This window comes from Lagenorhynchus albirostris, chromosome 21 (assembly GCF_949774975.1).
Source record: "Lagenorhynchus albirostris chromosome 21, mLagAlb1.1, whole genome shotgun sequence".
Lineage (NCBI taxonomy): Eukaryota > Metazoa > Chordata > Mammalia > Artiodactyla > Delphinidae > Lagenorhynchus > Lagenorhynchus albirostris.
In genome coordinates this window covers 6,090,701-6,108,951 of record NC_083115.1, presented here as the reverse complement: position 1 = coordinate 6,108,951, position 18,251 = coordinate 6,090,701, and the positions used below count along the sequence as shown (strand labels likewise).

The 18,251-nt window shown below is 43.1% G+C and overlaps 1 long non-coding RNA gene and 1 pseudogene across 1 annotated transcript in view; one reads left to right on the top strand and one right to left on the bottom strand.

Annotated features, from left to right (window-relative positions):
• Nucleotides 1-18,251, bottom strand: part of LOC132512607 (uncharacterized) — a 163,774-nt gene that overhangs the window by 112,899 nt on the left and 32,624 nt on the right. The window lies entirely within an intron of this gene.
• LOC132512782 (eukaryotic translation initiation factor 2 subunit 3, X-linked-like) lies at nt 3,940-12,870 on the top strand (annotated as a pseudogene).

Sequence of the window (18,251 nt, the reverse complement as noted above, 5' to 3'; positions counted from 1 at the left end):
AATGAAAAAAGCACAACAAAACCGAGGCCGAGTTTAACTTGATGCCTTTACGCCAACCATACTGGTACCTCCTCACAGGCTTCTCGTTCTTCAATTCAGAAACCCTGTCAAGACCTAGCTCCATTCTCCCGGTATGACAAGGGGTGACCATAGGCCTCCAGCTTCCTCTTCAACCCATCCGAGCATCAGAAACAACGGCCCACCCTTTGCCCCAGTTGGGGGTTTTGGGCAGGAGCAAGGGAGCCTGCGTGAGGGAGAGCCCAGTATAGCAGAGAGAACTACGTGTTTGAAGTCAGGAGAAATTTACTGCAGTCCTGGTTCTGCCGTGGTCTAGCTGTGAGATCATGAATAAGTGCCTTAAATTCTCTGATCCTCACTTTCCTCATCCATCACACGGGGATGGCCGTGTCAGCTTTGCCTTCTTCACGGATTTGTTGAAAGCATCCAGTGAGTTGCTTTGTGTTATCATTATTGGTGCCTCTCTAAAAACCAGTGTATTCTGCTCAACGTCACTAATCAACAGAAATGCAGATCAAAGCCACAATGATAGATCACCTCACACCCGTCAGAATGGCCATCATCAAAAAGCCTACCAATAGGGCTTCCCTGGTAGTGCAGTGGTTGAGAGTCCGCCTGCCGATGCAGGGGACACGGGTTCGTGCCCCAGTCCGGGAAGATCCCACATGCCGCAGAGCGGCTGGGCTCGTGAGCCACGGCCGCTGAGCCTGCACGTCCGGAGCCTGTGCTCCACAACGGGAGAAGCCACAATGGTGAGAGGCCCGCGTACTGCAAAAAAAAAAAAAAAAGAATTTGTGCAGCTACTATGGAAAACAGTATGGACGGTCCTCAAAAAACTACAAACGGAACTACCATATAATCCAGCAATCCCACTCCTGGGTATATATTTAAAGAAAAGTAAACACTCATTCGAAAAGATCCATGCACCCCAATGTTCATAGCAGCATTATTTACAATAGCAGAGATGTGGAAGCAACCTAAGTGTCCATCAACAGATGAATGATAAAGAAGATGTGATACACACACACACACACACACACACACACACACACACACACAGTGGAATATTACTCAGCCATAAAAAAGAATGAAATTTTGCCATTTGCAACAATGTGGATGGACCTAAAGGGTATTGCTTAGCGAAGTATGTCAGACAGGGAAAGACAAATACTGTATGTTATCACATATATGTGTCATCTAAAAACATAAAACAAATGAATGAATATAACGAAAAAGAAACAGACTCACAGATACCGAGAACAAACGAGTAGTTACCAGTGGAAAGAGGGATGGGGGAGGGGCATGATATGAGATTAAGAGGTACATACTACTATGTATAAAACAAATAAGCTACAGGGATACATTGTACAGCACAGGGAATATAGCCAATATTTTATAATAACTTTAAATGGAGTATAATCTATAAAAATATTGAATCACTATGTTGTACACCTGGAACTAATATAACATTGTAAATCAGCTATACCTCAATAAAAAATAAACAGTGTATTAACTAACAAGTATGTATTAAGCAACCACTCCATTCCTAGCCATGTGCTAAGGCTTGTGCAGGAAGCAGGGGAAGGGTATGGGGCACCAGATAAGGTAGATAGAGAACGGGCGTAAGAGACCATCCCTGCCCTCCAGGTAGGAAGGCAAAACCAACACAAATTAAGCCATTGGAAAGCAAAGAACAGCCATGTACAATCAGTACTGATGTGATGCTGGAGAAAACACTGTGAGTTTCGGACACCGAGAGCCCAGGGTCCTGGGTTCTAGGAATGCTCTGTGACCAAGTCTAGGAGCCATTTGGAAGTCACTTAAATATTTTGGCTTTAGTTTTCTTGCTTTTAAGAGGAAAGAGTTAGCTTTAAATTCCTCAGAGATCCTTTCTGGCTTTAAAAATCTGATACTAAGCAAAATTAAAAGACACACCAGGAAATACATTTTTCATAGATATGTCAGAAGATGGATGCTCTCAATACATAAAGGGGTTTTAAAAAATCAATAGGAAAAAAGATGAATATCCCAAAAGGAAAAAAACAGATAAATAACACAGGTTTTCGTACAAAAATTTTCCTACTAATTATAATAAAGAAAAACTGGAAACAGTCTAAATCCAAAGCAAAGAATAGTTTTTGTCTTAACCATGACACAGTCATATCACATAGTCATTGATAATCATTTCATAGTATTTAATGATAAAGTGTTCGTAATAAAAGAGGAAAAAGGAATGAAAACTTTCAGAATTCCAGTTTTATGTCATGTTTTTCAAAAAAAAAAGGGCACTTATAGATAGATGATAAGTAGGCTAGAAGGAAATGTACCCAAAAGTTAACAGCAGTTATCCCTGAGTGTAGGTTAATAATTTTATTTCTCCTTTACTCTTTTATGTTTTTCTGAATTTCTACAATAAACACATTATCTTCTAATTTAGAAAAAAAATGTTTAATCTATGATGCAACAAAATAGCAAATTCAGGGTTTTACATTCAGCTCCATTAAAATTTCATTTTAGCATCAAAGTGATAAAACCTTCACTAAAATAAATTTTCGAAGGTTATTAAAAACAGCCTTTATTATTCTGCAACTGTTTCTCCATAACACCATCTGTCTCACTCAATTGTTGATTAACCTTTCTAAATTCTCAACTATTCATTAAATGTCTTGAGGACAGGCATCTAGTCAAATTTACTCCCAACACCAAGTACCATAATAGGTGTTCAGGAGATGCTGGTTGAACCGAGGGCAAGAATTGAGAGAGCATCATTCTGGAAGAAATTGAGCAAAAGGCAATAGAAAGTGAGGTGGGGGGCCTTGAAGGATGGGTAGCCATGGACTCTTCATAGGTTCATTCATCTATAGAGTGAACGTGCTAGGTCTCGAGTGCTGTGCTGACACTGAAGTTCCTGAGTTAAACAGGACCCAGAGCCTCGCAGCTTAGGGATCAAGGTAGACACGCCAAACAATGATGGGGACAAAATAATAGAGCTGAAACAGGAGCACAAAGGAAGAAGCTGTTCATCCTGCTGGTGCTGGAGGGCAGAAAGAGAAGCAGGGAGAAGGGACAAGGTTATGAGGACAGTCTTAGAGGGACGCAGAGAGGGAAGGCAGTGATCAAAGCCAAGGCTGGGATGCTGTGAGGAGAATTGGGTTTGGGAAACCGCACATTCAAGAATATCAAAGAACTCCACATACATCCCCATCGCCCACGCCCACACAAAGGTCACAGGTGGGAAGCCAAGGCACCGGGAACATGCACGTCTTCTCAGGAGGGCTCATCCTGCACCTGGACCTGGGTGGGTATCCCAGCAACTGAGCCATCACTCTCTCCCCGTGACCAAGGTCTTGGACCTCAATGCCCAGCTCTGCAGGAATCCTGTTTCCCCACACGCTGGCTGGGGTACATGCCCAGCTCTATGTGGGAAATATTTTTAACCTTGAGAATAGGCATTTCTGAAACTGAGGAGCCCATAACATGCCATCTGCATCACAATTCCATCACCTCCTGGTGATAAAGGATGAGTCTCTTTTCCTGCATGGCTCCCTGGTGTTAAGTGGGATTACACTCCCTGGGAAACTGGTGGACCGTTTCCCAAGGAATGTCCTGAAAACACACACAGTCTCCCGCATACAGGGAAGAGGTTTTTCCATCCAGGAAATGCCAGCATCTCCCTCTGAGTCGTTGCTGCCGGCTCGGATCTGGAACGCATTATTTGAAAATGGGCAAATGTAAATTAATGTCATCTTCAAGTTGAGCTTCTCAGCAAGGTAAGAAAATGCTGACATCAGCCTGAAAGTCAAATGAGGCTCTGTGTGATGTGGTGTGACCTGAGGTGTTGACACCCTGGCCGGGTGCCTTTCGAGCTTCAGGAAAGCACGTGATTAGGAACAGAGCTCGTGACTTCAGCTGCTTCCAAGGATGCCCCTGGACAGTGAAGAATCCTCGGTGAGCAAATCTGTGATGTTGCTTCAGCCTCTTCCAGGAAATATGCATCATGCATTCATTCTTCACACCATCACTGAGTATCTACAACATGTCTGACACTGGGATGGGTACTTGAGGGCAGCTGGTGACCTCCAGCAGATGCAGATCCAACCAACAAAATCTCCCTGGGACCACTGTCGCTAGCTATCACCCCAGGGCTCTCCTCCCTTTCCTGGCCAAGTTGGTTTTACCACGTGTTTTCCCTTCCTCACCTCCCAGTCAGCCCTCAGTCCACTGGAGGCTGCCTCTGCCCCCACCTCTCCGTGCAAACCTCTTCCACTGAGGTCACCAGAAATCTCTCTCCGTGGAAACCTCTTCCACTGAGGTCACCAGAAATCTCTCACTCTCCAACCCAAGGATGGGGCTCATTCTTCTGGTGACCCAACCTCCTTCCAATGTTCACACTGTTGATGCATCCCTCCTTTCCGAAATTCTTCTCTCTCTTGCCTTGTGTCACTGTTCCCTTATGGTTTTCACCAACCTCTCTGACATATAATTCTCCCTAAGGCCATTGAAGACCTCCCCATTTCCTACAACTATAGAATCCAAGCTTCTTGGCATGAAAGACCTCCTGGGATCCAGCTCCCACCAGCCTCTCCAGACTGGCTTCCCTCTTCCCACACCTAATGCCACAGCAACTCAAAACCATGTGTGATATCCCTCCAAAGACCATGCTACCTCCCATACATGCTGTGTGCCTGCTCCGCCCTAGAATACCTTTCTCCAGCCCACCTGGCCATCCACCTGGTGAACCTGGACTCTGTTTCAGAACCTGGTCAGTTGTCACTTTCTTGGTGAGGTCTTCCCTGACCAGCTGTCCACTACTTACTCCAGAAAAAGCCATCTACCCCTCCTCTGGGCTACCTCTACTGTCTGCACTCAGCTCCACTATCGCACGTGTCACACTGTCTTGTAATTGTTTCTGCATCTGTCTTACCGGGTTCTAAACTTCTTGAGGCTAGAGATTATGTCTCAGTGCTCTCTGTATTGCTGCTCCATGAGCAGTGCCCGGCACTTAATTGAATTTTGGAAAATATTTATTGAAAAACCAAAAGGAGCTCTTGGTATAAGGGAGATGTGATAAACACAATAATGCCTTCCCCGAAAGATGTCCCTGTCTTAATCCCCGGAAGCTGTGAATATGTTACATCACATGGCAAAGGGAATTAAGGTGGCAGATGTGATTGAAGTTAAGGACTTTGAAATGGGGAGATTCTTCTGGATTATACGGGTGGACCCAAACCATCATGGGAATCCTTAAAATGGTAGAAGCTTCCCCAGCTGTGGTAAAAGAGAGATGTAACAATGGAAGAAGGGTCCAGAAAAAGGCAGTGTTGCTGGCTTTGAAGATGGAGGAAGAGGCCACAAACCAAGGAATGTGGGCCTCCTCCAGAAGCTGGGGAAGGCGAGGAAATTGATTCTCCACTTGCGCCTCCAGAAGGAACACAGACACGCTGATTTTAGCCCAGTGAGACCTATGTTGGATTCCTAACCTCCAGACCTGTAAAGTAATACTTTTGTGTTATTTTAAGCCGCTAAGTTTGCAGTCGTTTGTTGCAGCAACAGTAGAAAAGTTAATACAAAAAAAAAAAAAAGGGAGTTCATGCACAAATATAATAACTAAAAGGAGAAACTGAACAGTACCATCAAAGAGATGAAAATAGATGCCAGTGGGGTTCAGCGAGGGGAAAGGGAACTTTCAGCAGAGGGACTGGGCCACACTCTCTGGAAAAGATGACCGTGGAGCTGACTTTTGAGGGATTTGGATTTCAGACACAAGGCAATGGGGGACCTAAGTGCTGTAGCTAGAGAGAGAAGCAAGGAGAAAAGGACAGAGGCCAGGGGTCCCGAGAACAGGTATGGGTGCAAAGGGAGGCCTGGAAACTGGAGGGAAGGACTTCCTTGTGTCCAGGCTCCACAGACTCTGCCCGGGGAGGGTGCCCCCCCATTCCTCAGGAAGGCTGGTACACACCCAGCCTCAGCCCTCAGCCCACAGCCCAGACTCCAATTTTCTCTCTGATTCAAATAAGCATGAATTCACTGAGGACCACCCTCCCCAACACTGCAAACCCCTGGACAGGGGTTGGCATTTATAGCCTGGCTGGGCGACGAGACTTACCCACAGGAAGTAATCCGAAAACAGAACAAGACAATGCACAGTGAAAGGGCCAGTGGGAATACCACTGAGAGCAAATGGTATATTTTAAGTAATGAAGGCAATGGGAGGCCGATGAAGAAAGACATCACACTGTTGGCTGGTTTTGGGGGGGACAGTTTTATGGAGGATGTGGGACGTGAGCCGGGCTCTGAAGAAAAAGAAGCTTCTCCCTAGAAGGAATGATATGGGATCTCTTGCTAAAACCTACTTTGAGCTCTTGCTATTGGCAGTTTCTAGAGGTGATGGCAGAAACCTGAAAGAAGAATGATATTCACCCTCCATGGTGCCCCTCAAGCAAAATTCGGACGGTGGCAGAGCATCCTTTCTGAGCCGCTGGCAGCCACCTGGGAGGAGCTGATCCACTAGGAGCACGTTGCCCTGTTTTCGTCTCGGAAGCACAACCAGGAAAGAGGTCTCATCACTAGGCACTCGGGTGGCCCTTCCAGGCTCTGCTTGGAGGCTGAATTAGGAACAAACCAGAGGATTGCCCCAGAGCTCGTCTAGGGAGGGCCCAGGGTCCCCCCCAGCACAGGGTCCCAGCCTCCTTTGCCAGTGCAAAGGGCAACCCCACGGTCCAGAAAAAAGACAAGATTGCCCAGGAAGTGAGTTAGCAAGTGAGCATGGAGTAAGCCCAGGCCCTGCAGTATCTGAGCATGAGTGGTGAGTGCGGGTCTCAGATTTCTCTGACATGGTGTCACCGGTCCGTCCATGAGATGGAAGGCTGAATACCCTGTTGGTCGAGTTATACCAAAGGGCTCCTAGCTTTTCTTTATTCTATTTTTTGTCGTGGTGAAAATTTTGTTTTGTTTTACGCTGCCACGAGATAAAGAGCCTTACATTCACAATTTACACTGTGATGTCATGTGCATTTGAGAGTCGGGGCATGTGTCCTGCTGCTGTAATTTTTTTCCCATCTGGAAGGATGAGGGGGGCGCATTCACACCCCCTGCAACCGTGACCTTCCAATGTTATGATTTGCCTGCTGGTACTCCAACGCACCACCCAGCCCACTAAGGGCGGTAAATCATTCTCTCGGGTGGGTACCATTAAAAACTAAAACCAGCTGTGCTCAGGGCCCCCAGGATACAGAAGGACGGACCCCCTCACCTTGGCCATGCTAATACATCTCCTTCCAAACCTCCTTGAGAAGGCAAAACCCTGAGCTCTGGGAAGAGGCCGGCTGACTCAAGACACGAAGAAGGGCTTTTCAAAAGTGGCACGAGAAGCGGGGGTGGGGGGGCGGGTAGAAGAGGAAAGCAGGAGTCCAGTGCATAATGGTATGTTTTAAACCATGTGCCTCTTTCCAGACTGGGTTATTAAATTAATTCAGAACTTATGCTTACACTTAAAAGATTTCTGTCATATTTTATGAACACGATGATCTCAGAGCAATTTGCACTGGAAATGTGTCATATTAAATCAGGGGCACTAATAAACTTTATGACTTAAACTCCACATGGATCAGACGTGGCAGATAAACCATCCTATTTTTGCACTCATATTCATGCCATTGAAATACAGCTCCTCCTATGGGAAAACATAAATAAATTTGATAACATTCCATCTGCCCCTACATAAATGTACCTGTCGGGTATTACCTGTCCTTCCTGTTCCTCCACACTGAAGCTTGTGATGCTGGTGGGACGGGTTGACCCAGGCAGAGATATTTCTTCAGGATTTTAAAACTCTTTGTCTCCTATGGGCTTATGACCTTCCGTTCACTCTGGTACATTCCTTTGTGCTGGGTCGTGTGTAAATGTTCAGAAGTGTTTTACAGGTACAAATGCGGTATAAAAAGTGCTGGATGGTGAGTTATGACACCTGAGTTCTTCTGGTTCTGCTTCCGGCTGACTCTGTGATCTGTGCACAAATCAGACAGGACGGTGTAACAGAAAGAGCCCAGGCACTGGAATCAAAGGTTTATTTCCATTTAACAGATGTTTTTTGAAAGCCTAACGTGATCCAGGCCCTGTGCAAGGCACTAGAAATACAAGAATGAATAAGAATTCAACTAGAACCCTAACAGGGTTATTTGGGAAACTAAATTAAATTATTATAAAATTCGTGTTGATCTGTACACGTCTATAGAAATGCTTTGTAATTTTGTGTTTGTTTTGTTTGTTTTCATTTTTATTGAAATATAGTTGATTTACAATGTTGTATTCATTTTAGGTGTATAGCAAAGTGATTCAGTTATATATAATGTATATGTATTCTTTTTTAGATTCTTTTCCATGATTTTTTAAAATTCATATAAATAAATAAGTGTCTGAGACTAGCCAAGAAAATTCAGAAGAGTGAGGAGGGACTTGCCTCACCAGATATTAAATACAAAATCAATACATTCAAAGTGTTGTGGTGTTGCCAAGCTTGCATGCAAACCTCCAGCCAACAAACCTGTGGATGTAGGAGTTGCGGTGAAAAGAAGGGAAATGATTGAAAGTCTGTATTCAGAACACATGGACTTCCCAGGAGTCCTCACCAACATGAGCAGCCAAGCATCTGCCTTCCCTATTACTCAAGGAAGCTAGAAGTCTTTTCTCTGAAAAAAAATTAAACCAAGGAGATTCTAAATTCAGGAAGATGGGTTCATCAAAGCTCAAGAGCTAGGCAAACAGTGAAAATAAGAGAATTCCATGAAAGTCTACTCTTTACATATGAAGGACCCTCCACCCTTTCCTGCTCTGTTTCCAAAATGCAAGCAGCCAAGTACACCCTCACACACATCAACAGAATTCTAAAGCAGGAGACTGGATGGCACTTCTCTGGTAGGAAAAAAAAAAAAAAGACCCCCAACATACTGACACTAGAGGGATACAGTGAAAAGAGTCACTGGCAACCTGATCCTCCTCCCCCAGTAAATCCCCTCCCCCAGTCAAAAACAACTCCAATTAAACATAGACAAAGAGCTTTAAGGAAATCATCAGACCCTTAAGGAAATCCTTTTCATAGAAGATACAATGGAAAGTAAACATGAGAAAAAGAATTTGGAAGGAAAATAGACAAGGCCATAATATTCTCAGAAAGAAAACATGATTTTTTCATCCATAAAGCAGAAGTAAAATGCTATTTAAAAGGTATTAGTGCTATTAATGCCCAACTTGAAAACAAGAAACAGCTCTTAGAAATTAAAATTGATAACCAAAATAACATTATTCAAAAGGATTAAAATTTAAAAAGTAAGGAAGTCTCCCATAAATTATAACTAAATGACAATAAAGTAGCAAATAGAGGGACTTCCCTGACAGTCCAGTTAAGACTCCAAGCTTCCACTGCGGGGGGCATGGGTTTGATCCTGGTCAGGGAACTAAGATCCTGCATGCCATGCAGCATGGCCAAAAAAAAAAAAAGTAGAAAATAGAAGTAGAAAAGATCTGAAGACTTGCTGTAAACCCAAAGAATAAGAATCCAAATACTAAGAATTTCATAAGAATAGAAGAGAAAAATTCACTGGAAGGAAATTATTGATGGAAAAATTAAATACAATTTTATAGAACTAAAGGACATGAGGGTTCTCCAAGTGACTAGCACAGTGAATGGAAAAAAAAATCCACATCTAGGAAGGTCATTGTGAAATTTCAAACAATAAGATAAAGAGATAATCCATAAAAAGTCCATAGGTCAAGGTAGAGGTGGAGGGAACAGGTGCATATAAAGAAATGGGAATCAGGATGGATCAAACTTCTCAAAAGAAATCCTAGATGTCAAATGATGGTGGATCAATGTCTTAAAAGTTATGAAGGGAATACAAAAATCAGTTGCATTACCATACACTAACAATGAACAAACTGAAAAAGAAATGAAGAAAACATTTTCATTTACAATAACATTGAAAAGAATGAAATACTTAGGAATAAACTTAACCAAGGAGGCAAAAGACTTGTATACTAAAAGCTACAAAACATTGCTGAAAGAAATTAAAGAAGACACAGAAATGGAAAGATGTTCCTGTTCATGGATTAGAAGACTTAATATTGGTAAGATGTCAGTACTACTCAAAGCCATCTACAGATTCAGGGCAATCTATTAAAATCCCAACAATGTTTTTGCAGAAATAGAAAAAAATCATCCTATATTCATATAGAATCTTAGAGGACCCTGAAAAGCCAAAACAATCTTGTAAAAGAATAACAAAGTTGGAGAAGGTCTCACACATCCTGATTTCAACACATACTACAAAGCTACGATAATCAAAACAGTGTGGCACTGGCATAAAAACAGACATATAGACCAACGGAATAGAACAGAGAGCCCAGAAATAAACCCTAGCATGTGCGCAAATGACTCTTGACAAAGAGGCCAAGACCATTCAACAGTCTTCAGCAAATGTTGCTGGGAAAACAGCCACATGAAAAAGAATGAAGTTCTTTACCTTACACAGTATACCAAAATTAACTCAAATAGATGAAAGACCTAAATGAAAGAACTAAAACTATAGAATTCTTAGAAGAAAACGTAGGGAGAAATATTCATGACACTGGATTTGGCAATGAGTTCTTGTCTATGACATCAAAAACACAGGCAACAAAAGAAAAAATAGATAAGTTGGGCTTCATCAAAAATTTAAATTTTTGTGCATCAAAGAACATTATCAACAGAGTGAAAAGAAAACCTATGGAATAGGGGAAAATATTTGGAAATCATATATCTGATAAAGGATTGATATTCAGAATATATGAAGAATTCCTACAACTCAACAACAAAAACACAAACACCCCAATTAAAAAATTGGCAAAGGGGGGCTTCCCTGGTGGCGCAGTGGTTGAGAGTCCGCCTGCCGATGCAGGGGACACGGGTTCGTGCCCCGGTCCGGGAAGATCCCACATGCCGCAGAGCGGCTGGGCCCGTGAGCCATGGCTGCTGAGCCTGCGCGTCCGGAGCCTGTGCTCTGCAATGGGAGAGGCCACAACGGTGAGAGGCCCGCGTAACGCAAAAAAAAAAAAAAAATTGGCAAAGGACTTGAATAGACATTTCTCCAGAGAAGATATACAAATGGCCAATAAACATTTGAAAAGATGCTCAATATCACTAATCATTAGAGAAATGCAAATCAAAACCACAATGAGATACCACTTCACACCCATTAGGATGGCCTGTATAAAATAAATCTTTAAAAAGCAGAAAAAAAAAGTGTTGGCGAGAACACGGAGAAATTGGAGCCTTTGTGCATTGCTGGTGGGAATGTAAAATGATACAACTGCTATTAAAAAACGGTACGGCATTCCTCAAAAAATTAAATACAATTACCATGTGATCTAGTAATTCCACTTCTAGATATATACTCAAAAGAAGTGAGCTCTCTAGGCAAGATGGCGGTGGGGCGAGGCTGGTGTGACGTTAGTGCAGCCACGCCTTTCTCGGCAAGATCTCTCCACTTTGGATGTTACCAAGTTGACGCCACTTTCACATGAAGTTATAAGCAGACAGGCCACAATTAATATAGGTACAATTGGTCATGTAGCTCACGGGAAATCTACAGTTGTAAAAGCTATTTCTGGAGTTCACTCTGTCAGGTTCAAAAATGAACTAGAAAATAATATTACAATCAAACTTGGCTATGCTAATGCTAAGATTTATAAACTTGACGACCCAAGTTGTCCTCGGCCAGAATGTTATAGATCCTGTGGAAGTGGTACACCCGATGAGTTTCCTACAGACATTCCAGGGGCCAAAGGGAACTTCAAATTAGTCAGACATGTTTCCTTTGTTGACTGTCCTGGCCACGATAGTTTGATGGCTACTACGCTGAATGGTGCCACAGTGATGGATGCAGCTCTTCTATTGATAGCTGGAAACGAGTCTTGTCCTCAGCCACAGCTTCTGAACACCTGACTGCTATAGAAATCATGAAACTGAAGCATATTTTGATTCTACAAAATAAAATTGATTTGGTAAAAGAAAGCCAGGCTAAAGGACAGTATGAACAGATCCTTGCATTTGTACAAGGTACAGTAGCAGAAGGACCTCCTATTATTCTAATTGCTGCTCAGCTAAAATACAATATTGAAGTTGTCTGTGAGTACATAGTAAAGAACATTCCAGTACCCCCAAGAGACTTTACTTCAGAACTCCAACTTGTTATTAGATCCTTTGATGTCAACAAACCTGGCTGTGAAGTTGATGACCTTAAGGGGGATGTCGATGGTGGTAGTATTCTAAAAGGAGTATTAAAGGTGGGCCAGGAGATAGAAGTCAGACCTGGTATTGTTCCAAAAATAGTGAAGGAAAACTCATGAGAAAACCCACCTTTTCCAAAATTGTATTGCTTTCGCAGAGCATAATGATCTTCAGGATGCTACTCCAGGAGGGCTTATTGGAGCTGGAACAAAAATTAACCCCACTTTGTGCCAGGCTGACAGAATGGTGGGGCAGGTACTTGGTGCAGTTGGAGCTTTACCTGAGATCTTCACAGACTGGAAATTTCCTATTTCCTGCTTAGATGGCTTCTAGGTGTACGCACTGAAGGAGACAAGAAAGCAGCAAAAGCTGTCTAAGAATGAAGTGTCTAAGAATGATCCTTATGGTGGACATAGGATCCCTGTCAACAGGAGGAAGAGTTAGTGCAGTCAAGGCTGATTTGGGCAAAATCACAGAAGTAGGAGAAAAAATTGCCCTTAGCCGAAGAGTTGAGAAACAGTGGCGTTTAGCTGGTTGGCGTCAAATAAGAAGAGGAGTTGACAATCAAACCAACAGTAGATGATGACTGAAGAATTAAATAACAGATTTGGATGAATTCGTAATTTCTCTTAACAACCTAGGGGTATATTTTCAAAGCAACAGTGAGGACAGCTCATTACCTTAGGAGTAGCTGTAAGATTATTATCATTTTTTGGTGATGAAAATTTAACCTCTAGTACTAAAATAAGGTCTAGAATAAAAGTAAAAATTGGCATGATGTTGGATTGAATCTACATTTTACCAGAAATTAATCATTCCCAAATAATGTCTAATTTATACATCAATGAAGGTTTGAAAGGAAACAGCTACAACCAGCCATTGCTGTAGCACACATACCACTGAACCTATTTGAAATAAAATTTTTCTTCTTATTAAAAAAAATAAAATAAGGAAGTGAAAGCAGGGACCCAAAGAGATATTTCTATCCCCATGTTCACAGCAGCATTATTCACTATAGCTAAAAGGTGGAAATGACCCAACTCTTCATCAATAGATGAATGGATAAACAAAATGTGGTATGGCCATCTAGTAAAATCCTATTCCGCAATAAAAAGAAACAAACTACTGTTATCTGCAACAATATGGATGGATCTCGAAAAATATGTTAAAGAAGCCAACATAAAAGAGTAAATATTATATGATCCCATTTGTAAGATATTTCTAAAGAGGGCAAATCTCTAGAAACAGAAAATAGGTCAGTGGTTGCCTGAGACGAAGGCAGGGAGTTGGCTCTAAATGGGCACCGGGAGACTGTGGGGTGAAGCAAATGTCCTAAAACTGGATTGTAGTGATGCTTGCACAACTGTATACATTTTTTTTTTTTTTGCGGTACGCGGGCCTCTCACTGTTGTGGCCTCTCCTGTTGCGGAGCACAGGCTCCAGACGCACAGGCTCAGTGGCCATGGCTCACGGGTCCAGCCTCTCCGCGGCGTGCGGGATTTTCCCGGACCGGGGCACGAACCCATGTCCCCTGCATCGGCAGGCAGACTCCCAACCACCGTGCCACCAGGAAGCCCACAATTGTGTAAATTTACTAAACTCATCAAACTGTACACTTAAAATCAGTGAACTTTATGGTAGGTAAATTATACCTCAATAAATCTGTTTTATAAAAAAAAAAAAAAGATGGTGTTGGTTATTCCTCCCCACACTTACTGTATGACCCAAAGAGATATGTTCTGAAAGTGAGCAGATGAGGCCGGCAGGCTGAAAAAGATGAAATTGTCCGCTGAAGTACGTTGTGACTCCGAAAGAAAGAATTGCAGTCTTTAGGGGCTACTTGGTCACAACCTAAGGAGATGGAGGCAAGGTGGAGCCAGAGTTCCTCTCCCTGCAAAGGAAAATCTTGGGCAGCAACACCCTGTGAAAGTGCCAGGCACTGTTTCCCATCGTCCAGCTGGGACATCAGAATCCCAGGGAGAGGGACCGTGTTTCTCCATCTCCCAACATGGAGAAGAAAAGAGGGAAGGGTTATTACCAGGTGGTTGGATGAGAGGAGCAGGGCTGGATCTGTGTGTGTGTGTGTGTGTGTGTGTGTGTGTGTGTGTGTGTGTGTGTATGAATGCACCAGCACGCAGTTAAACCCCTACACAAACACAGACCCATTTGTATGTATGACATAAAATACAAAGTTTCATTACAATCATATCACAATTACATTACATATTTTTAATTATAGGGAAATGATAAGAAGGCAATATACTCAAATGCTGAATTCTTGGTTGGTTGCTCATTTTTAACTGAAATGAAAAACCTTTTTTAAAAACTTCCCTTTTTACATGGGTTGGCCTTCATACATATTAGCAGGCAGCATCTGCACAGAGAAAGTCTCTTTGTCTGGAAAGGTAAATGCTTAATTCAAGCTTTTGTGTCATGAAATTAATTCTAATATAAATAAGAGTTTAAAGGATAAAAGCAGTCTAGAATGTTAATGTAAAAATGTGCACTGTTATTGAAAGAACAGACTTATTAGAAAACAAGGAAACAAATTAAAAACCCTTGCATTGGGTTCAAGTGAAAACTTTTACCAGCTTCATTAGTTTGGGAGTCAGTGTCCTTTATCCCTCCAGAGCCAGCCATGTAGTTGCTGCTGTCACTGTCGTTGTTTAGTATGTCAGAAGGTGAGGAAGACCAAAAACGCAGAAGGTAACTCTGGGCAGAGAAAAAATCCTAAATAACACAGGTCTCCAGAAATCATTCTTTTGCTTGTATTTCCACAATGGCTGGTTCTGTAATCAGATTAGCCAAATATTTATAGAATTTCTACTTTCCCACTATGCTTTACAGACACAAACAGTGTGATTCGTTTGTGTGGAAGAGTTCATTGAGGTCAAGGGTAGGAACTGCATTTGACTCTGCCACTTACAGGCTGTCCACCTACATATGTACCGGCTTATGCGTTTTTAAGACACGGAGGATCCTTCCTACCCTCAGGATTGTCTTGAGAATTGAATGGTGTGATACCTGGTAGAGCAGCTGCTGCCAAGAGGCCACCCAATCAGTGGTGGGTCTTTTTCCGTTCCAGTCCACATTTTACCCACAGTTCACCATCCTGCTCAAACACACACACACACACACACACACACACACACACACACACATCACAAGTCTTGCTCTGAGAAGTTTTGTTGACATTTCCCACGGAAAAAAAAAACAAATGGAACCATTTTCAAGAGGAAAAACTCAACGGCACACAAGATGAAGACTGTACAGGGCACCTCTACTCCCAGGGAAGAAGGATTGGTGACTGGAAGCAGCAAAGAGACACCTATTCCCCTGTCCTCCCCCGTTCTGACAGGAATAGGAGTAGAGGACACCAGAGCACCTAAATCTGGCTAGGAATCTGCTGAGTGAAAGGCAGAGCCTAGTACCCCTGGCTGATTATGAGGTCAAGGCTGCATATTCAAGCCCCATAAGGAGATTGATCCTGGCAGCAATCTTATTCCTGGCCCTGACCTACTCACTGTGCTTCCATTGGATGGAGGAGCTATGTCTGGGGGCTGGGAGGAGTAAAGGCTCATTGCATCCATTCCCATCATCAGAAAAAAAAATTCGAAGCATAGATCCTATTAACAGATGTCCTTTTTTTTTTTTTTCTGCGGTACGCGGGCCTCTCACTGTTGTGGCCTCTCCTGTTGCGGAGCACAGGCTCCAGACGCGCAGGCTCAGCGGCCATGGCTCACGGGCCCAGCCGCTCTGCGGCATGTGGGATCTTCCCGGATCAGGGCACGAACCTATATCCCCTGCATCGGCAGGCGGACTCTCAACCACTGCGCCACCAAGGAAGCCCTATTATTGTTAACTTTTATTTAAATGTTTATATTAAAATTCTATTTTACGACTGCATTGGTATATGTATTAATATTATATAAGAAAATATTTTCTTCAACCTAAAAGATTTTTTTCTCATTGTTTTAGAAAAACTAAAACATTTTCTGAGTCCTTAAAAGCACTAAGGACAATAGGCACTGTCCTGCTGGCTTAATGGTAAGTCGCTCCTGCTGGGGAGGATGGTAAGAGGGACAGGAGAAATGGCACCCAGCCACCAGATCTGAGCACAGATTCCGATCAGAGCATGGGAAGGACTGCCCACCACTCCACACCCCCCACCAGGCCCTAAGACACTCTATTTGCTCTCACCGCAAGTTAGGAATATGGAACAAGGCACCGAACACCTCATTGTTGGGTTGGAAGGGCAGCCTCCTCTCAGGGTAGGAAACAAACTTCCTCACTCCAGATGTGTTCCCACCACTGCTGTCAACACAATGTGACTTGGAAGAAGTGTGGCCACCCCATCCAACATGGCGGATACACGGGAGGATCTGCCTGCATTTCAACATTGAGAACTGCTCAATCCTGCCCCACGAATCTGACCAGTCCCAGAATACCTTTCATCCCACACTAGTCTCCTTTATTTTATAACCCATGTGGATTTCAAATCTGTTATTTCCTGAAGCATTAGTTTCAACACATAAGATTTGTAAGACTCATTTATTAGGGGCACCAACTCGTCCTAGTTGGCCCAGGACCTTCGTGGTTTGGACACTGAAACCCGTGCATCCCGCAAAACCTCTCAGTTTGGGGCAAACCAGGACAGTAGGTCAATGTTTAATGATATCCAAGCTTCATCCTCCTCTGCTGACGTTTGTGTGTTTAGACCAACAAGATGAAAAGCACGGAAACGAATGTTTAAGTAGCAATAGTAATTCTGGAAAGTTCTAGTAGGGTCCAAAGTTACACTTGGCAAGATGGACACAGGCATTGAATCCTTGGTGTGGAAAGGGATGGCTGCAAGTCAGCCCCCTCTTTTCTGGGCTCCCTGGAATAGTCTCTTCCATAAATATTTTAAATGATTTGCCAAAGGAGAAAAGAAATTTGTGCAGTGGTTCTCCAACCACAGTTCACTTAAGAGTAACCTGAAGAACATGTTTAAAATATGCCTTTCTGAGCCCTATCTGCCCCCACCCAGAGAGTTTAGCTTGGGAGTGTCTAAAAAGCAGTCTTTTTAAAAAGAACCCTGAGGGATCCTGATGAACATAGTGGGTGGAGCACACTTTTCAAGCGTCTGCAGTAGGGGGGAAGGTGTGAGAATTACTTCCCCTCTCACTGCAAGTAAGGCAAAACCATGCAGCAAGGAACACTTAGTGTCAGGACAGCTGTTATCCAAAAAGCACTTTCTTGTAAATCTTGAGATTGTCGGAACACCTAAAGCAAAGCACATCTGAGTTAATCCAGATAACTATGGTCTACGTACATACACATGCTGTGTAGTGTATAGACCCATATAGCTATCAATATAATGTATACATAGATAATGGCATACATAAGATCACAGCTGTTAAAGTGACACTAGGGAACAGGTACCCATTAAGCCTTTATACATAGGAATGCTATGATGGTGTTTAACACATCTGGAGTCCTGTTCTGACTACATTAAATCTGAGATGGCCATAAGATAACCAAATAGAGATGATAAATGGACAGTTGGATAAAAAGCCTACAGCTCTGGGGTTTGGTTAGGGGTCAGGTTAGGTGTAGAGATAGATTTAGGGAGTGACCCACATAAGGCTTCCAGGTCTTCAGTAAAACACGGGCTACAGGGGCTGGGGTTTTAATGCCAAGGCAAGGTCAGAGACACCATAGCCCCAGAGGCAGGAGCCTGGTTCCCTACCTGGAACCAGGAACTCGTAGAACTTGGGCTCTCTATCCACCAACAGAAATGAGAGTGTCTGTTCATCAGCTCAAGCTACAGCTCAAAGGCCAGGTGTGGAAGTCCTTTGTCTCTTGAGGTAAAAACCCTAATTCATTATCTCTCAGTACAGAAACTCATGGAGGAGAGCATAGGATTGTCCTGTGGGTACTCCACAGCCCAAGACATCAACAGGAAAAAAATTCCCACAGACAACATCCC